Genomic DNA, 22,240 nt, shown 5'->3' with positions numbered 1-22,240 from the left:
TTCGGTAGATAGAATAGGCCTATGTTTTTCAGTCATACATTTTTCTTGACACCGCTTTCATCCCCCGGCCGTAATCATCATATCTCCCCCATTGCTCTCCCGGATGCAGACATCCATAATGCAATCTTCCTAATTTTGATCCCTCGCAATCTGGTTTTAAAAGGGAGGAGAAAAAAAAGGGACATATTTCTGAAGGCTCGCTCGGTAATCATTTTAGACAGATAGCCTTTCCCATCGCAGATGAGCAAATATTTGTAAACCAGCTATCTAATGGAAAATTATAGTGAAATTAGAGTGAAATTCATGACAGTGAAATCCGATTATCTGTAATTCTATTATGCCATCTTAGCCCACACAGCATATTTTTGTAGAGTTTTTTCCATAAATACCTATGCCAGGGGTCTTGCTAATCAAATAAAATTGAAATTCATCTTCCCATTAAATTCAATTAGTTGCAATTTCTAAAGCCTAACAAAGATTTTAATTACTAAATTATAAAATTCTCCCTAGCCAAATTGGGGAGAGAAAAAGTGCATCCCCTGCATCTGAAAAACAAACCCATGAAAGGAAATTGTTGATCAAAAAAGATATCCAGGGGAAAATAACATTAGGGAGAGCACTGGGGCCCTTATTCAGCGAGTCTGGGTGGGGAGTGACGTGTGCCAAACGCTAGGCTCCTGGGCTGGAGGAAATGAACTTAGCTGAGGTTCTCTTTGTCTCTAAATGTCTGCCCTCAGAGTTATTATGCTGTAATTGACTAATTGACACCTTAATTTCATTTATGGGGCTCCTGTGTTCATAAAGCAACCTCTGGGTGGGGCAGTGGTCTTGAGCGGAAGCAAGGAAGTCAACATCCAGGACACCAGGTAGGGCCTTAGGCCTTCGGTTCTGTCCTCGGCAGATGATGATTATGTATTTGATAATGAAATGGTCAGGAAGAACACACTGACTTAGTGGAGGCTTAAAGAGGAGCATCTTACTCGTATGTTTAAATCCCTCTGATGCATGCTGATGTGTTATAATCATGCACGCCCAGCCTTACAATCTGTCACTGCAGACACAAACGACCTCCTTGAGGGTCAAAGGAGTTTATTTTTAGGAAGCGAGGTTCTTAAACTTCACAGGTAAACACAGCTGCATGTTGCGTTGTTAGATTTTAAAAACAACTTAAGCCAGGAGTTACTCCTGGTAACGTGGAGCGGAGGGGGGAGTGCTAACAGGACAGCTCTGGGGTCTGGGGGTCAGCTAGCAGGTCCATTTCCCAGCCCTCCCCTGCTCCTCACCAGTGGGCCACTAAAATAACAGCTCAGCACCCACTGCAGACTACAAAGCTCCATCTGAAAAGGCACCTGCTGCTGTTATTCACTTTAGCCCTTTTGGCAGCTCACTCTCTCTGTTTAAAGGACACGTAGAAGAGAAAGAGTCACTGGGAAATGATGAATTATTTAAGTATGATGTCTAATTGTTTCAAGGCAGACATCTTGTTTCTGGAAGGTAAAGCTTGGGGGTGGGTGTACAACCGAGGGGAGGACTCTTTGCGAAGAGGTCTGTCGACTGTGGATTGCAGACAGTCTCGCACTTGAAGAGGCTGCGTAAATATGACCAAACTGAAACTTTAATCTGCTTTTTCCCACCCAAGCTGGCTGGGTATTACAGATAATCTTTTTTGTGTGTCATATGGTGGGAGATATAGATGGAGCTAATTTTTTAGAGACAAATCTGATATTTGTCAACTGGTTGAAAAAAACCTGGGGATTTTCTCCTAATCCTCCCTTGGATGTGAAGGCGCGTTAACAGCAAAATGCAGATGGTGTTTTGTGCACGGAGAGTACCCAGCACTCGGCGCGGTGCATACGGAAAGGCGCAGCTAGCCTCGCTAGGGCTCAGCACAACCTGCAGATAGCGAACTCCCCCCCCCCCCCCCCCCCAAACCTCCCCCCACCCACCAGTCAATTAACAAGCCACTTGTGAAAGCAAAGGCATGTTAGTTTATTCCAAAGTGCGAACTTTGCAAAATACATTTCTTGGTTGTTTCTCTTTACTTTTTGTTTCCTTGCTGACATAACATCCTTACTTCTAGGCTGTGTTCATCAAATATTCAGTTGCAACTCAATTCCAATAAGGAAAAGAAAACAAATTATAAATAAAAAGGAGGCATAAATCTTTCAGGATCCTAATTCTAACTTTCCCTTGGAGTGTTTCTGTCTTTATTTTGTCACATTAAGCAGTTTTGCTTTCCGTTCCCACTGCTAGGCGTGGCTCATTTTAGACTGGTGGAAAGACTCTTTTATTCTTCTGTTCTCTTGTTTTGGAACACTGCGCATTTTGTGGTGTCACTTCTTTTATGCACAATTATCACTTGTGTAACTTCTGGTTTTGTTTTTATGAGAGATAGAACAATAAAACCTATGTGGCGTTCCTTTTTTGGTCACTGAGGGACTGTTGTAAGTCTGCACTCACCCCGTCAAGTATAGCTCCAGCGTTACTACAACCAACCACCACAGTGATGCAAAGCTGTGCCGACTGCCTTATCTTATCCAGTATTTTGGGAAGATATTTGCTCTGGTCATTTTAGCACCAGAATGCAACATGGCAGAGCACTCTGGATGCATTCTTTAACTGCTTTGTGGCTCCGCATTACATTTGACATTGCATTGATAGTCTTTCAGAGGCCTTTAACACGCATCTTATCTTGCAGCACGACCTAGTGCCAAAGAAACTAAACAACTTAGAAACCTTACCTGAGAGGAACATATGGTGTATGCGCTGAAATCCAGTACACCTCATTATTGTTTAGAGAGGTTTAAGGGTGTGTATTCCTGAACCAGTTTTCTGAATATATAGCTATGAGTAGTAAGGTTGGCGGCCAGGGACACAGCAGAGGAATATTTGGAGGACAACAAATGGTTAAAATATATGCAAAAGGGAAAAACCTCTGACAATCTTAAACTTTAACTAAATACTTACTTTAGGTGAACAGTTTCTTCCATTCAAGTCCCACACAAAAGGTTTGCATCTTCACTTTTCCAAAAAGTAAACTGCTCATTTTTATGAATGTGCTTCACCTTTGGGATTCATGAATATTGGCATCTTTCATATTTAAATTAAGCGAAAGCTTACAAGCTTACAAATAACTGAAATTTGTATTAAGCTGCCCCTTGTTCTTTCATTCATTTAAACGTGAGACAGGAGCACAAAAGCTTCAAAATTTAAACGCAGCAGGCCAGGAAGTTATATTAACCTGCGCCGTATGTGTTTGTTCCACACAAGATGAAGCTGTTTTTTATTGATTAGTCCGGCTACAGAATAAAAAAGGATGACATTATACGCACTATGAAATTCAGCATTTTTTTAACCTTCAGCAATGCTTGTCATTCCCTTGTAAAATAAATATATAAAAACACCAGGAGAAGGGGAGAAGGGTGGAAAAAAATGAAGAAGGAAAAAAATCACTAAAGCTCTTTTGCTGTAATTGGCTGAATAGCAAGGGCAGCAGAAAATTTACAGGCAGACAACAGTGTGAAGGGGACTCGGTCACAATGCAAAACTAAGCCCTCAGCACCAGCGAGGGAGTAAGCAAGCCAGAGAGTCAACTGAGTGTCTAGGTGCCTGTCAAGCATATCTTAACTAGCACGAAGCACTTGTCTCTCCCTAGCTTTGGCGTTAAGCTGCAGATCACAGTCCATTTTCTGGACAAGTTAAGTAAATAACCCAAGCAAGCATGCAGAAGACAGTGACAGGGAAAGAGAAATCCCCCAAAGTCACAGTGGTGACACTCTACTAAATCCAATCAAACTGAGGAGAGAGAGGGAGAGACACACACATGGGGAGAGCGAGAGAGAGGGAAGGAGGGAGGAAGATATCCTCTTTGGTGCCTGTGTGTGTCCAACAGCATTGATGCAATAACACCTCATTCAGTGTTTAGCCCTTCTCAAAGGACAGGCAGGGATAACACTTTAAACCCTGTGGCTTTATCTCCTGCAGATTTTCCATAAAATGCCAAGCCAGGGAGCCGGGGCCATGTGACAACCATGTAGGTCAGGGCAGATGGGGGGTAGAGAGTGTGGGAGGTGAAGGGAGAGAGAAAGAGTGGGGGAGGATGGGAGTTTTCTAATGGAACTGTTGAAAATAGCTTGCAGTAACCAGATTAGATCAATTAAGATTCTGTTTGTAGCTGTCGCTGCATACAGCAAAACTGAGGCTTTAAACACGTAAACACAGAGCAACCAAAACACCAAGCAGGAGAAATAATGTCCACATTGTCCACTTTATTGGAGGGGAGTTGATATGTTTTTGTGAATGAGCCAGGTTAAGGTATGTGAATAAGCAGGCCAATTCTTTTTGCAAGGGCAGCTCATAGAAAGGGCTTCCACGCTGGGATAAACTGTGCCTTTGAAATTCTCCACATATCTTCGCCACAAATTAACAAACGGGAGTGCAACAGGTAAGACAGAAATAAGCCACTTTCTCCCATGCGGTAAATGTTTTCTGCGCGAGCGGTTGACCACGTTCTGTGGTCAGGTGTAGTTTTTTTTATTTTAGTTTTTAAATTTGAAAAGTCCTAATTGATTCAGAAAACTTAACAACCTTGTCCTCTTTACAATAGTCAGCAATTAGACAGCTCTGTCTGACCAATGAACTGAAATACATTTCTCAAGTTTTACAATTTGTTATATCTGTGGATAAAGTCTATCTCTGTGCAACGGGCTGGTGATAATGGAAATTAACAGTGATCACTGAGCATAACTAGATCTGTTATGTAACCTCTACATACCACTCAACCCACTTATCACAGCTTCTGCAAAACACCTGGTTTACACTAAGATATGTATTATTTTGCGAACGCCGTGCGAGGCTAAGGATGTGCGATAACAATAGCCTTGGAAGAAACAAGCTCTCGTGCTTATCAAACACACCTGCAGGCAGGTATCCCTGACCTTACAGCCGGTTTGCAAATTCAATACGTTCTACATCTTGACTCAAAATCTTGGTTTCTGTGGAAACATTTTCTGGTGAACAGCCTGATCGTTATCCATGACATTTTCAGAATACAGAGATATGTCAATATTCTGAAGCTCACGGGTTTGTATAATTGAACTGGGGGGGGGACTTTAGTTTTCATATGCCGAGGGCACAGAGGTTCCCAGTGGAATACCAGTGATGCCTGATGGAATACAAAAAATGGACCGGGATTATGCTTTGTGCTACTGACTGACCTTGACTTATGTTTTGACCCACATCCACACTCAATCACATGATTCTGTTTTGATCAATATAACTCAGGTGGGATGCACCAAAAGATGTGGCCAAATAGTGACTGTATCCCCTCTGAATATCTGCGTGTCTACACTTGTCCCGAGCACCACTGGCTAGCTTTGTATAAGCTGGCCTCAATCAAGCTCAAAGGCACCATCCCTGTGAAAATAGTATTGATCATAACGAGCATCTATCCATGCATAAGAGCTTGTTTCAATTGATTTTTCCTATTTGAGCTGAAAAACATAATAGAGTTGATATGAATTACAGGGTGTTTTGCTTCAGTTCATCAACACAGCCCAAATAATACTTGCCGTTACCAGGGAAACATGATAACAGTTTTTGTCTGTTTTTCAACAATCAATTACTTTAATGCATTTATGCTGATATTTACACAGAAGCAAACAACACTCTGTATAAGTCAGCAACACAACAACTAGGCTGTTTGTGCGATAAACATATGGGGGACGTGAATGGTAGATGATCAACAACATTTCATTCCACTGCAAGAAAAAAATTATATCTTTGCTTACCACTAATGTTCAGCTACACGCAGCATAATACCGGCTGTTGACTAAATGCAGGTTACTGTCATGCTTTTGTTCTGCAACACTCCATCAAGTGTGGTGGCCTTTGCAGGTATAATATTCAGAATAAATACAATACGTTGTAATAAGCTACATAAAATAACTTGTTCAGCAAAAGTTTCTGCACACTCCAAACTCTCCCAGTTGTCACGTTATGCTCTAAGATTTGCTGTCGCTAATTCCCAAGCTCAAGGCTGATCAGTGTTATTCTACTGACACTTCCCCTAAAGCCTTCTGACATTAAGCCTTTATAAGACAGTTATGGGTATTACATTGGTCTTGCAACATAAACTACTTTTTATTCCTTTACCATAGCGTTTAAATAAAATAGCTAAAGCAACAGATTAAACTCAATAGGCCAACAGGCTACCTCCATCCTTGTTAACAAGCAATTATTGTACTGTTATCCTTGCAGTGTCTTCTGTAGGTTTTAGGCTTGGGGCCTTAATATTATTAAAATAGCCTAGGTGCAGTTTCATACAAGGAATACAATGATGTCCATTTACATTTATCTCACTGTCCCTGCCCAAATTTTTATCTATATCATTCTGAGCCAGATAAGACAGATAATAATATCACAATATGGAAAGATTTGCCCTGGATAGTTCGAAGGAAAAGAAAACAGGGAAAATCAACTTACACCCCCACTGCACAACCAAAACAGCCTATTGTAAAGCAGGTAAAGAGATTAAAGTCTGTGTTAAATCACAGGGTTACCTTGGGACAAAAGCTTGGCTGTGCTGACCCATCAACATGAAACTTTAAAATTAAAACATAAAAATAGGATTACATTTTTTTTTAATGCAGGGTTAGGGTCCTCATTTTAATTCACTGTCAGTCTAACAAAACTCCCGAATAAACAATCACTAAGTAATGCAACTTGATATTGTATAATTGCATGTTTTAGCATTTATTTTTATAGTATTTTTTCAAATATCTCTGGCACCTTGTATATAGAAATACAAAGATAAAAACAATTTAATATCAAAATGAAAGATATATTTTTAAAAATCAATAAAATGAGTTCTGTAAATCCAAAAATTTTATTTAAATGAAGGCATTTCATTTAAATACAATGAATTTAAATACAAGCCCGACTCATGCGGATGCTTTTTAGGCTTCAGTGCTCTCGCTTCTCATTCACTTTGAATGGTGTCACGTCACACATTGCTGAACTGAATAATGACAATAATGATGCGTTACTTTGCTTGTGCTGCTTGCACTGAAAGTTGAGAGAAATTCTACTTCTGAAGTCAGGCGTCGACGAATGAAAAAAAATGGCAGTGCAGCCGATAGCCAATGAAATCATGGAGCGACGTCGCTGGTTCAGGCAGCTAGCTTTGCTAATGCTACCTGCTAAGTGAGGCTTGGCTAGCTTGCCTCAACGTGTGATTAATGCCATGGTGACCCCATAATGCTTTGAAACCAACTCTATTTGGACTGATTCTTCCAAATGTCTGCCTGTTTTTCTCGAGTTATTAGTGAATAATTTGCCTTCAATAACGTGTTAATTTCTCTTCAACTGTAGCAAGTTGAAAACTTAGCAGTGCTCAACAATAGGCACTTGTATTACTTTTGCTATAGTTTGGCAGAAGAATCATCCACTCATCATCTATGCAAACCATTCTGTGGCAGTGCATACACTCAAAGAGCTGCCATTGGTTCAACGCACCAAAGTGTCATCTTAAAAAACATTTTGTGACACTTTGTTGAGGTAAAACACCGTCCTGGTTCATTATCGCTACAGTTAGAGGAGCTACCTGAGGAAAGCCAACAGTGACACAGTAAATCTGATGAGAAGATAGAAGCAACTTGGCTAGAAAGAGCAGCAAAAATGTGTAATTGTTTTGAAATCCTAAAAATAAATTGAATGTACTAAATACTTAAGCTGACTGTTATGCTACCTGGCTAGTTAGCAATAACTGTCATGTCATTCAGTTTCTCAATGTAATGGTGAGTCCCAGTCAGAAACACGCTATCACTGGAGTTGTGACATCAGAGTTCCGAGATATCTGGAACCAGCACAAAATTTGTCGTGCTATTTATGCCACAATTAAATTTTTTCCAGATTTAGACAGTAAGCCTATAAGAGATGGAGATTTCTAAGAAAAGTCAGGACTGCTGAAAGCCATTCACAGTGACAGTCACTCTGATTTTTGGGTCCACATTACTGTTTCTCAATGACAAACAACAGTCAGTGTTCACACACCAAGTGACCCTCCAATTCCAACATATAATTGCTCTGTTAGGAACATTGTGCATATAGTTGGACAACAGGATCCCAACAGGAAGGCGAACTTTGAAACTCCCAGTGCTTTACATAATGGTGAGCCCAACTATAACCTTGTAATTTTGTTAATTTGCGATAATTTTATGATAATGTCGAGTCATACCCCACCACTTATCCTATTTCTTGCGGGCAAAAATAAAACTCTTTTGCTAAGGTGTTTTTCTGAGACATTAAAAAAAACTGCGTTTTTAAAAATTATTTTCACACTAACAAATGATAAAACTGTGTTTAAGTGAATCTAAAGTCTATTGCGTGAGTCTTTAGACACAAGTAATTTTCATTAAGCCAAGACATTTTTACCTCCTGCAAAACAAACACTGGCAGCAGCCTTCCTAACCTCTTTAACTAGTTAAAAACAAGCGTACTTCACTTATTGACAAAGTTTCTTAAAGCTTAAAAGTCTTACTCTATCCAGGTCTTTGGGCTGAAAATAATATGACGCTCCATCTTTCAAAGATGTACTTTTCCTAAAGCATTGTTGATTGCCCTGTGTCCATTACTTGGAAGGATTATGATAATATTCCACATTGTGCTCGGCGTGATGCACAGGAAATTCAATACTCAAAAGGTTAATGCAATCAATTAGGATGACAAAGGAGTAAAGTAAAACCCTCCTGCTCGTGGAAAAAAGAGACAGGAGAAGAGTGGGGGAGAAAAGGTATTGAAAGCTTGAATGGATCCAGAGAGAAAAGAGGCACTTGAAACGGCAGAAAAATGGCATTTATTCAACGTGTATCGTCCAAGGCCAACTAAATGAAACACACACAAAGTGTATACAAAAAGAAAGAAAAAATAGCTCTCAGATTGTGAATTGCATCATCCAGCACTCAACCAGTTGTAATTGAACAATACAGGAGCAATATTTTTGTTTGAAGGTAATCAGATACCTAAGCCAAGGAAAAAGTGGCCAGTACTAGAGGCTTGAGCATCGATTCGTAATGCTCATAACGTTCTATGGTCTTTTCCCCGTTCTGAGTCAAGTTTTGTCTCCGCACTCCATTCCCATGTGCATTGTTGCATGGGCTGAATATTAACAGCACAACAATTGTGTATGGGAGAGATATCTTTTGTTATTTAGATAGATGTTACAATGCCATACAACACAAAGGAGTCTCATCATTGCAGATAAATGGATAAACTTGGATGGCGGTATTGAGCTCTACAACCGTTGTAATAATCCATATTACCTTTTCAGCCTCACTCTGTCAAAATGGTGATGTATTAATCACATTTCAGCAATCCTCCATGGCTAATGATAATGTTATGAGAGTCTGGGTGGCAATATTTCGCTAACGTCTGCAACGCCTATTTTCTGCCGATAAGTTGTGCAAGAAGAAAAGCCTAAAACCTTGTAATCCACTTAGGTAAGGCAGTAGACTTACCTACTTCTGCAAACACACAACCTCATAAATCTACTGCACCTTCACATTCTTAAAGACTGTCGAGCCTGAAAAAACTCCAGCAGATCCTTCATCCCACTTTGTTTGTACCAAATGAAGACATGTTTCACATTTCAGACCGTTGCACAAGGTAAAGAAGTGTGCACGCACAGGCCCCAACAGATACTCTGTGTCTCTCTGTTAGTCTCCCTCGCAGCAGCGGGAGCAAATAAAGCCAAAAAATATCAGAGCTTCAGCGCAATCTCCAACCTAATATAATTTAGCGAACATCTTCAGCAAGTAAGCTATTTGACATTTTGTTCCTGAGTGGAATGTTATAAATTAGAAAAAGAAAAAAAAAGGATTAGACTTAAAACATTGATTTTCTGCCAAGCACTCTGAAGTACTGCCTTTTTATTCTTACTCTTAACTTCCATTTAGCTCCTCTGTGAACAAATAAAGAGGAATGTGAGCAACAACAGGCAGAGGAGCTAGTGTTAGGCGGTAACCAGGGCTTTATGTTTTGACCATAAGAATCACTTTTTTTTTTCCAGGGGCACCTGACCTACATCGCATTTTTCTGTTTGGGCATTTTCATGTCCAGCAGCCACGTCACACAAACAATGGAGCAAAATGGGCTTTGAAGTCAGCCCTGAATGAAAATGGAGGGGCTGACACATGAAATGCCCTCACAGCTGGGCTGCCCCAAGTCAAAAGAAAAACAAATACTTTGAATGAGAGGGGGACACGCCGCTCCTGTCTGAGCTTCCTAAGGCCCTAAGCCGCCACCGGGAGGTGGGCTTTCACGATATGCCGGTAATGATGGATGGATTGGGAAGAAAGTCTATTCACATGGAGATGTTACATCATAAATATTTACACAGGGCTGCCGTTTCCATGTAGCCTTTGCTTGTTTTGACACACTGGAAAAATTTTAAAGGACAAAAAAAAAAGTGCAGGAGAAAGAAAAGCGCAGAAAACGAAAAGGCAGCCTCTCTTTTTTGTTATTATACTATACTGAGTGATACAATAATACTAAATTGAGTTACATGACTTGTTGCTCTTTTTCTCAGTGAGACAAATTATCTTTCCTACGGCGAACTGTGGGCTTTATTTACTTTTATTTGTGACTGAATGAACTCGTGTTTATTACAGAATCATTGCCCTCCTACACACAAATTCTGAAAAACTAACAAAACACCAAACAAAGAGTCTGAGTTTCAATTATCTATCGTTCTCAATTCAGTCATAAATTTTCTCTAAAGATCTACAAGTGCTGGTGGGGGGGGGGGACAAATATAGAACAAACAATTTAGCAGATCGTCACCGTACTTAACAATCACACCCAGTCTGCCTCATCTATCACTGCGACCAAAGAGAAGTAAAAGGGAGACATCAATGTTGTTTGTAAGCAGCCATACAAATTTCTGCTCGGTGAGCTCAATTAAAAGCCTTGAGGTCCCCCGAGACCCCCTGTAACCAGTGAAAACAATTTTGGCAGTTTAATTTTCCTCCCACTGTCTAAGAGAGGGACTCCACTTTCTAGCCTCTACGTCTGTGGGAGCCAAAAAGAGAAGGAGGGGGCGGGGTGGTGTGTGTGTGTCATGCCAGCCCCGTGTTGGAGCAAGCTGGCCTTTATGTTTAGTTGCATTAACGTATATCAAAAGCCAATTAAACTAACTGTAACCAGTTATGCTGTTGTTATGCGGTCAGAGGCAGGAGTCTGTAAGTAGTCTACACAGCAGTCGAATCTTAACTTTGCTTCGACTTCCAAAGGAACTTGTTTAAAGATGTCCCCGAGTGCGAGTGCATACCTGTGTAAAGAGAAATCTCAGCTGACCATCCTGTTTGCTATGAATTATCCAATCTTTGTGGAAATCTGGGAAGCGCGCTGGGTGTGCATCTTAGGTTCTGATTGATACAGGGAGTGTGTCTTCTTTCTGGTGCGTGAGTGACACCACCAGAAACAAAGGAGTGTTGGTGTAGCCCTCCACCTCAATTCCCGGCCATGCCAACCCCCCCCGCCCCCCCACACCCGGTGATAGCGAGGGGTCTCTGGTTTGACATGAGACAGCCCAGACTGTCACTTCTGAATGTTTAGATCCCTCTTGACTAGGAGGCCAGGGGCAAGGGCTGTTGTATGCATCCTTATGACAGACTCCCACATCAGCATTGTGCTCATACCAGCTAACATCATTAGCACAGAAGGTTTCATCTCAGGGAGAGAGAAAAAAAAAGCAACCCAGTTTCTTCAAGTCACAAGTCATTAGTGTCCTCTCGAGAGTCAAATTGTACAGAGGCAGATTTTTTTTTTTTTTTTTTTTTATCAGCAACAAAAGGTTTTATACTCTTGTTAATTTGGTGGATGTCATCTGTACTTAGATGTCTGTGTCTAATGTCTGTTACAGTAATAAATGCCATAAAGTGGAAAAAATTATATTATTTCGTCGAGATGACAATGTGGGATACTGCTACAACAACATCTAAACATAAAACAGGCATAAAAGAACAGTTCCCCTGATAATAAGAGTATAGCGTGCAAAAATGGAGAAACTGCAGCGCTATAACATGCTGATTTTATTACCGCCAGTGCAAAGTTCCAGTTCTCTAATAGATTATTAGTTGTATTTTTATATTCTATATGTAAATAAGCAAGTCAGCTAACACACTTCTCAACAGCTGTTTATGTCAGGAAACAAAATGGGTGTATTTATAGGAAAAAGCATAATTCGGTTGTAGTAGTTTTTAAGTCAGCCTGACAGGGTTTCTCACAAACAGTGTTAGGAGTGCATTTGGTTCCGTATAGATCACCCATAGTAAGAAAGGCACAGAGAGAGAGAGAGAGAGAAAGAGAGAAAGGGGGGGCCCTCTTTGGAAAACAGATACATCAGTGAGCCTGTATAGTGTACAACATCGCTGTGAGTTAATCAGTTGGAAAATAAAACGGTGGGATTCTAATAAGTCATTTGTCAATTTTTACAACCCCCAGACACATTGATCCACGGGGATTAATGAAGATGCCTGATATTGTTGGAGATATGAACAGGGGAGATGGTGGGGACAGTAATCAGTCATGTTGGGGATTTGTCCTACCTCGTTTTCTCTTCCTGGGGAGTCACTGCGTACAGGAGCTCACCTCATCTAAAAAGAAGAGCAAAGGAAAAACATTAAAAAAATAAATAAACCCAGGCACTGATTATTCCAATGTATATGCACGTGCATACATGTTCTCGCGAAATCCATACATTTACCCAGCTCAATCTAATCTGCAGTGGCTGACATAATGTAACGAGCCTCCAGATGATGCAAGAGGAAGATGGGTACTTTTTGTTCACTCCTTTCCTTTTGATATGCAGAATAATAGTGCACAGATACCCAGGCCCCATGTCCCAGCTGGGGGAAAGCAGTGACTGAAGGAGGAGACTATAGTTTGTAAAGCCCATTGAAGCATGGGGAGCAACTGTACAGAGTACAGTTGTGTATGAACCACGTCTGTTCATATTTCAGCCGTTTGCCAGAAATAAATTAAGTTGGACTATTCTAATAGTAGCTTCCTACGTCTTAGCTGAAGGTGAGTTGACACAGTCTTATAGAGCAAACAATAAAACAAATCATTTCCCTTTGAAACCTTGGGGGCAAAGCTTACTTGTTGGCAGAGATACAGAGATTCAAATACTACTTAGATAACGAACACAGCTGACGGGGCCAGAGTATGTGGTGAGATATCTCCATATTCATATTGTGGAAAAATGGCATTCATTGTTAAAACATGAACCTGCTGCTTTTTCTCATGCGGAGACAAACACACCCTCGTATATGACATCAATAAGCGCAGACAAAGTTTTAAATCAGGGCAGAAACTGACTTTGGCAGAACCAGTTGAGTCACTCTTAAATCCTCTCAAAAGTTTCCTAACCTTGAGAGCCCATGCATCCCAGAAAAAGTAATAATAATTCTAACCTGATCTTCCTACTTATTTTATATCTCCCCTCAGCAACCTAACTTCTTCTCGGCAACAGTGCAGTTATTAATTCATGAGGCACTAATTAGTTCTTTGTTTAATTTTGTGTTAAACAGACTGACCGGAATGATAACGACTCGCGCTGTAGCGCTTCGGTCCCATGCCACTCCTGTTTGCTACAACAAGGGAGCATCGTGCGACTAGCATGATGAACCCAATTCCCTTCTAAGTTGCACTTCATTAAGTCAAAATGTGACAAGGAGCTTAGAGGAAGAACTGGCAGATCTGATCATACATAACAATGCAGGCCCAGTAAGTTTGAGGGGGGGTGGGTGCTGGTGCACGAGGTGGTGTGCGGGGTAGTGAATTCCAGCATGCATGTTGATAATTTTCTATTTTTAACCCTTGGGGGCCGTCTTTCATTTTCCTTTAATTGTTTTTGTTCAGAGCTGCAGTGTCCTCTTTTTAAATTGCAGCTCCTATCAACTCTGCTGATCAACCCCCTGTGCAACATTGCAAGCAGACAAGTAAACAACAGGGTTGCCCTTTTCTGGGATGTAGTGCAAATGCTCCGGTAACATAGGTGACAGTGCACACGCATACATAGGGTCAGATATTTACACATTATGTCCAAGGAAACAGTGAAACGGCATGTCGGTGCAGCGGCGACAAACAAATTGAACTTGAAAAATATCGTTTATGGCCATGTGAGTTGAAAAACCTGCTGAGTGGAAATAAAGGTAAAAGACAAATGCTTGATCAGAGTGCAAGAATGCATTAAGGTAGTGCCATCTACCCATATTTTAAATGCCTTTTAAGAATGTTTTTGTTGAGGGAGTAGTTGGGAAAAACGTCATTCATGAGAATCACAAATTTACCGTCTCAAAGATTTTTATTAGCTGTCCCGAAAAAACCTCTCCTTCTACATACATACCTTTAATGGCATGCCTTCACTCGATGCCCGAGTCTTAAAAGAAGCTATACGCACACTGGGTAAACCCTTCAGTAAACTACAGTCATCGGTTTTGTACATGTGACAGATAGCACTTTCATTGGGATATTTTTTTCCACTCCAAATCATCTGCTGACAAGCTTTGCTAAGATGTTTAGCCTCTCCAAGTATCTTCCCACTGGCTGAAGATATGATAAAATCAAAAAGCAGACAAGTAATTACACTGTATAATAGGCAAGATTGGCATTTTCAAAATCATTTTCATGTGGATGGAAATGACATTGCACAGACTATTCTGTATTCACTGGTGCAGATAAATAAACAAGGCATGGAGAAGAAGGGGGGCATACAGAATGCACAGTACAATGGCAAGCAGGTCAGTAATTAGAAACTCTGTTTGCACAGTAATAATTTTAATATATTCATCAGGAAACAGAGCATGCCTAGCATGATAAAATCCTATCAAGAAACATATCCCAACTGCAGCAACCTTTTAAACATACTGGAAGCTCATTGTTGAGAACCTGAAATAGCAAAATAAATATATAAACACACAAAAAATTAGAAAAGAATGCAGCTACACAATCCCTACATTGCAAATTTCACCCTTATAAGTTGTCATTATAGCAAGGCAGGGATATGCAACTCTTTCGAAATGCCAAAAAAGTCTTCGGTCTGGATCGGTACCTGCAGGTAAATGTGCTTCTGGAGCTTTTGACCTCTTTTTAGCCAAGTGCAAACAAGCTGAAGCCCTCCAACACCAAAACATGTTTGGCGTTGATTGTGCGAGCAACACGTGTGTAACCTTGTTTGTTATTGGGGTGGCAGTGATGATGCTATGGAAATTATTGCAAATTGCTTAAAGGACTCCTGACACGTAAAAAACCTTGACCTCGCAATGCCATTTCCCAAAGTCAGAATAATGTGTATTTGTTAGAGAAATTCAAGGTGGAGCACAAAGGTAATCAGCACGAACAACATTTTTACAGAAGTTCAAGGAGCTCCAAGCTAATCATCTACGAACTATGCAGCTGCTTTCATGCATGCATATGCCGATGGCATATATATGTATGTATACGCACACGAGGCAAACCACAACCGCATACACTAAAGCTTTCTCTAAACTTAAAGATGGTACACAAGACGAGCAGATATATCCCTCTGTAATGTTGCAATTATTACCAATTTAAATAACAGGAACACATGAAAAGCTACTCAGCTCAACAGAACAGTTTTAAATAATAACCCTCGTTGCTGTAATGACTGCCAGCCCATTGTCTAAGTTTCCTGGTTTCATTTCCCACACATAAACTCAGAAACTTACTAGTTTACGTGACCTCATTCTACATGAAACAACCTCTAATTACATGAAGTGGAAGCCGCAACAAGAATACACTTCTCACTGAATAGGTCTGTACTTTATGTCCTCTAGCCTGTGTTTCCTTCTGAGTTTTTAAACGCACTGCAGAGTGAGCAACTGATCATTTACTCATGCATATTTGACAGCACCTAGTAGGCCCCTTTTTGTTCTGTCACTTCTGGCTCCTATTCTCCTTTTCCCCTAGGAGAGGACAGAGTCAGGGGCTTGAGGGCAGCTACCTACACAGTTCCGCTGTCCCCTCCTCGCCTAATTTTTGTTGTCCAGCCCTTTGAAACCTCAATCTCATGCAGAACCAAAGAATGGTGATCCATGTGCAACAAGTGCCGGTGCCATGGAAACCCCCGTTTTGCCCCCAAAATATTCCTTTTTATCCCTTTTGAAGACCTGTCACCAGGCAAAGCAGGCATCACACGACCCTGGGCCTAGCCATGACAAAGCCTATTTTCTGCCTGCTTCTTGATTGATTAAAAAAGACTTTTTAGTAAAACCATGTTAAAGGACACAAAAAGTGACACACAGAAGAAAAGGGATCTTGCAGATGGCCCAATCAGACGGGTTTCCCTGTACTAACGCACAAAAAAAAACCACAAAAAGAAAAGAAACAATATCATAATCGCCACAAAGGAAGGGTCAGGCCAAAGCATGAAACTCGACGACAATGGTAATTACGAAAATGAAAGAAAGACGGGTTGGAATTTGGTAGGTGTGTTACGTTGAGCTACATATCAGATTCTTTTACATGAACTGTGTGATTTTTTTTCCCTGGAATCAGACGACTGAAAACTCGCTTCGCTGTAGCTCTAAATACTGTGGTGGGGTTTCTTTTTGGAAATGACGCTCTCGTCACCGCAGGACATTCATATCCGAGCATTGCTCTAGATTATTACAGGTTCCCACCACATTTGGGAATAAAATTATACACGCAGGATTGTAGTTCATGTCTGATGTGATCAATATTCTATACGTTAGACGGGCGACGGAGCAAAAAACAAAAAGACTGGCTCAGCTGCTCTGCATGCGCCAAACGAGGCCATATTACTAAAAGAAGCACAGGTCGATAAGAAACTATTTTTCTGTTTTTGTTGGCACTGTGTCATATCTCTGTGACTTAACAGTTTTTGCTCACAGAACATGAGCCGACTTATGTGGAAACTGGTGTATCATGTTATATGTTTTAATATATCAAACGTGCACAGGAACACTTTCATCAGCACTGAAGAAAAGAAGCTGCTCTCTTTGTTTCTGCGTAGAGATGTGGAGCAGATATTTACCAAGAGGATAGGCAGGGGGTGGCGGCGGTGGTGAGGGGGTGCAGAGAGGAGGAGAAGCATTAGAAGCGTCCACACATGAGCAATTAGTATTCCAGATCCTGATGGTTCTAAACACAAAAAGGCCTCACCAAATCCCCACGGCGGAGGTGTCAGACAGAAAATGACGAAAATCTGCTCCTTGACAGGGAGTCATTTATATTTTAGCTTCGTTCCATTATCTTAACGAATCCATCATCAGCCAATGCAATATTAACAGCAGAAAATCAACTCATTAGATCCAGGGGGATTTAATCAAGATTGCAATCATGTATGCGGTTCCTGGAGAGTTGGCTTCTTCTTCTTTTTTTTTCTTTTTGGTCCTTTCCACGTAATTGCCGCATCTCAGATCTTAATAAATTATTCTCGATCTGAGATTGATGCCCTTTTTTTTCATTGCCTCTCACGCCATGCACTCACTGTCTCCAACTATAATATTTACCATAAACATTATTATGTCATGGGCACACAGTTTAAAATGGCCTTTAGCTAACTCGCAGAAGTAATTGGCTTCTCCAATTCTCTCTCGTTTCCTTGCTAATTGCCCAGTGATATTGCTAACAGTTCCCCGAGAAAGAAAGAAAGACAGAAAAGAAAAGAAAAGGCCTCTTTTGCACAAGCTGGGATGTGTTGCTAGGATTTTTCAACCTTTATATGTGGATGTAGAAAGAATTTGCCGTGTTTGATATTGCTTAACAAGACATGCAAGCAGATGAAAGGACATTCCACTTTTGATATGTAAAACTTTATGTGAAACCCTGGAGGCAGAGAGAAAATAGAAAGAGCTCAAATTTCAGGTGGATATTTTTTAGTCATTTAGTCTCAGTTTCTGGGGAAAAAACAACACCGATAGATAACTGACACTCACGCACACAGACACACAATTCTTTAAATCTTAAGAACTTTTATCAGTTAAAATAAAAAATGAAAAAACCGCTGTCCTACACTGAAACTACACACTGTACTTTTAAATCTACATTTTGCAAAATCAGAAACACTGCACCTTAATCGTTACCTGTTACTCTGCGTCCAAACATGTTGGATTTGTTGTATAAAATGTCAAATAATTAATTTAAAGTTCAACTGAAACTAGTATAAAGATATTTTATACTGTTGTTGTGTTTTTAGCAGCTGCATCTCCTTTTCTTTAACAGCACTCTATAAACATTTAGGAAGTGTGGAGACCATCTGCTATAATATTAAAAGCAACTTTTAAAGGGGTCCTTCTTTACAGTATTCTTCATTTCATAATGTTTTCTGAACTAGAGGTCTGAACTGCAGGCACGCCGGTTTATCTCTTGGACTTTTACAAAATCTAGACTGTTATTTGCTAACATAAGCAAGGTCTTCTCTAAAAGACTTGCCTGTATGGCAGCAATATGCTGAGCCAAAGTCTGTAAGTACTGTGCAGCATTAAAGGTGAAATCACAAAGGTGCAAGATGACCATGTTAATTCACCCCGATGCCATCTGACCATTCTGCAGTGATAACACTGAAGATGGTCATTCTTGTCTTTAGTTTGAACACGGCAGCATCCACGATTTGGAACAAAATTAAAGCGGGATGAAGTTTTCCACTTAACCTGAGTCTTTCTTAAACACGCTCAGGTTCACAGACGGTAGCAGGATGTCTGGACCTTGTTTATCTGTTTCTCTCTCTCTGCATGGCACAGATTTGCATTAACACCTGTAGATGCAGAGATGAACTGTGTTTGCTCACAATGGTTGTGTTCCTGAGGATTTCCTGGAAGTGAGTCCATGCAGTGCTTCCACTGCAGAAGAGAAACGTGAGTTTTTAATATTATGGCATCTCAGAGTGCAGAAATCAAGGGCATTCAGTGCTGTTTTTTGGCCTTGATCCTTGCAAACAAAGATTTCTCTGAATCTTTTAAAGAAGCAGATGATAAAATCCTCACAGTACAGTTCAAACTGACTGTCTTTAAAACTGAGCTTTTTTTTTATTGCCACAGCTGCAGACCCCACCTTTGGACTTCTTTAAATACTTGCAAATTGATGCAAATGTTCTGAAACTCATCTTTGACACAATATTTAGATGAAACCAGACTTCAGGAAACATAATCTTATTGTTTTAAAGAGAGGCACATGCAGTGTTGTGTCAACCAGCTCAGCTGCAGCTCCACGTGATGTTGCTAATGATGCATTATTATTATTGATGCCGACAGAACTTTTAAAAATGCATTCACCACATTAGATAGAGTGATACCCAAACTCTAAATTTATCCATTTGTACCACCTGATCGGATGACAGGGGGAAAAAAAATTCTCCGGCTTCATTATTGCTAAATAGGAAAATTTGCTTTTAAATGTAAAAATCTTAACACAGCACAAAGTGGTGTAAGTATGTGTTACATGTGGCTTTGGGAGGCTAAATAAGGAGATTAGAGAAGGGAAATAAGGAACTAGGAAGCACCACCCAGGTCATAAGAAGACATCAGCTGTTGAAAATGTACGCAAAAGTTTCATTATTTTTTGTGAAGCTCTATCTTCTCTCCTGCTTTCCCTCATGCGTGTGACCACAGAGCTTCTTGCCCCTCACAGACAAGATTAACTTCTAATATGTTCAACATGATCCAAAAGTGTAAAAACTGTCAGAGAGACCTTTAATCTGCCTATGGAACAAAGCCTTTTGTACAAGGACTTACCTGACCTTGTCACTGCAAGTTTAACTTGCTGTCTGTTAGGCAATATAAAACCCTAGCCAGTGCCTCTCTTCCACCCCCTCCCTCTAAGTCTTTTTCCCTCCCGCCGCCTCGGTCTCTCTCTTGCTTGCTCGCTCTTCCTATGCACAGAATGGGGGTGTGTAAGTACAGCACCAAATGCTGTGCTAATCCCTGTTTCTCTGAGATGGCCAATAGTAAATCCGAGCCCTCTGTAAACCAATCTCAGAGTTTTTTATCTTGATTTATTAGATTACGTGGCCCGGGTCCCTGAGCTCATGCTACACATACTAATCCTAATCGGAATAGACAAGTATTAGGCCAGTTCAAGGGGAGCTAAACAGCAGCAGTGGCCAACTTTCAGTAAGAGGGAAACTACAAGCTTATAGGCTTGATGGAGCTTTTTATCCTTTTTCCTTTTTTCTCTACTTACATTAGCAGAATGAGTGTGTAATTAAATACATAAATCCTGACACACCAACCCTCAAAAGGCCTAAAAACCACTGAACCCCGTCCAGTTTGGCTTTCTTTTCCCTGCACAATGAAGTTACTGAGCCAAGCCCAATCATTTGTATTTTTCTCAGATTTTTAACTGTGAGCAAAGCAAACACGAAAGTCCCATTGAAAACAACTGCAAGAATTAATTTTACATCTCAGTGAATTCAAGGCAGTGTTGTCAAATTATAAGCAACAGGGCTATGTAACTAATTTCCCTTGGTCCAGAGACCTTAAGTAATTTTCATCTGCGATAATAAATCGCACATAATTAGTAAGGTGTCTGTCCTCTGTTTGCCTTTTGCCACTAAAACACAGTCACATTAATGTTACTAACTTTAAACCGGTATGAAAGGATAGTTTCAGGCATGCTGCAAATTGCTGGTCTCACACGGTTTTCAACCAGTTCAGCCACTGCGGATGGCAAGTGGGTTAGGCTGGATGGAGTCCATGTGACACATGAGGCCAGGGCTGGGGAACATTAAGAAGTGTCTGCTTGTACACTAATGCTGGTGGCAGCTGTTAGTCTGCCAAAAACTGCAGCAGCAGCAGCAAGGATATCCTGAAATACTATTGAAAACCGCTAAACCTCCTCCTCGCTGATGTAAAGCTATACAGCTGCTCGGCGCCAGTACAATCACTGATCAATCTGGGAAAGTTAAAAATGGAGCCAGGTTTGTGGACTAAACACGCTGCTTTTCAGCTTAGAAGGTCAAAGTGGGGATCTCCAGGGAATGCCGAAGACTAATTTTGCTGTATTTTAGAAAGTTTGTTCAGCAGCCAGAACAAATGCAACATATGCTGACGCATCTGTGTGTCTGCGCCGCAAACGATGCGAGCGTGCGTCTGGTTGTGTATTCTTTCCGAGAGTACGTGGAGATTTTTTGAGGCATCACCGGAGCACAGAGGTTGCCCCTGCCCACTGCCCTCAGGGGTGACAGGGGAGCTAAGGGAGATGTGACAGCCATGTCTGCTCCCTGTATGTGTTTGTTTGCCCCTGAAAACGAGACACCAATCTCACTCCAGCCCCCTGGGCATGTTTAGCTGTGCCTCCACCGCACCGCCTTCATCTGATACAAAGTGGAAGTCCACCCGGTAATAACATGCATCTCCGCTGGTGGGGTGAAAGTGGATACATATACACTTCAGAGCAAGAAAAAAGAGAAGTTGGCTGATACATCCCCCCTTGTATTTCAGCTGAAAACTGAAAGATTTTCGGCATTGTTACGATAAGTAGTGTCAGGACGCAGCAAAGCACATTTTGAAGTAGCATCGCTATAAAAAGCCCAACATAGCATGTAAAGTGTTATGCGATGTTAAAAACATGATCCACTGCTTCTCCATGCCAAATAAAAGTGAGGAATGAATTTCCTTTGCACTTGTGTTTTGTCCTTAGACCCAAGAGTCACCAAGTGTACTTTGCAAGGAATATTCATTTCCTTAGGATGGCCTCGTCAGCCTTGTGACCCAATCCATATCCATTCTGTCCTGTCTGCCCTCCCCAGTCACTGCCTCTTTTCTGTAAGTGGCAGATATTTCACCTGCCTATCAGTTTCCCTTTAAACGTGCTGCTATATGCAGGAAAGGCACCCATATAGGGTCACTGACTGTCCTCTACAGGCCCTCTTTGAAGCTACTATCTGGTCGTCTCTACTTCCCCTCCTTCTTCTATCACTCAAATTACAGTGTGTAGAGGTCACTGGTAGAAATGGGTTCAACAGAGCTGATTAACTTTGATCTAGTTTTACATATTATTGGGATGGAAAAAGTACAAGCCTTGGGAGGCTCATGACTTAAAAAGCAGATCATAAATTTAGGCCTCCCTAATTTATATTTACAACGGGGAAATAGTAGGCTTCTTTAATTTTTCTCCAGTGCCTGGAACAGAGCCTAGAAGATGTTCTGCAATGTTGTGAATGCCTGACTAGAGCGCACACTGCATTAGTAAGAGTTTG

The 22,240-nt window shown here is 40.9% G+C and overlaps 1 protein-coding gene across 5 annotated transcripts in view; it reads right to left on the bottom strand.

Annotated features, from left to right (window-relative positions):
• Positions 1-22,240, bottom strand: part of casz1 (castor zinc finger 1) — a 171,176-nt gene that overhangs the window by 77,084 nt on the left and 71,852 nt on the right. For 4 of the 5 annotated variants that reach the window (XM_085392664.1, XM_085392665.1, XM_085392666.1 and 1 more), the window contains one exon: positions 12,606-12,653. The gene's annotated coding sequence lies outside the window, so the exon portion shown is untranslated. Of the gene's footprint in view, positions 1-11,326; positions 11,432-12,605; positions 12,654-22,240 lie in introns of those variants that run through there. The other variant, XM_085392668.1, reaches the window with a different exon arrangement.

The sequence above is a fragment of the Rhamphochromis longiceps genome, linkage group LG20, assembly GCF_057381845.1.
Source record: "Rhamphochromis longiceps isolate RC_006_pf linkage group LG20, R_longiceps_female_GT1.1, whole genome shotgun sequence".
Lineage (NCBI taxonomy): Eukaryota > Metazoa > Chordata > Actinopteri > Cichliformes > Cichlidae > Rhamphochromis > Rhamphochromis longiceps.
Note: the sequence above shows the minus strand (reverse complement) of the source record. Positions and strands in the feature narration are given on the sequence as shown.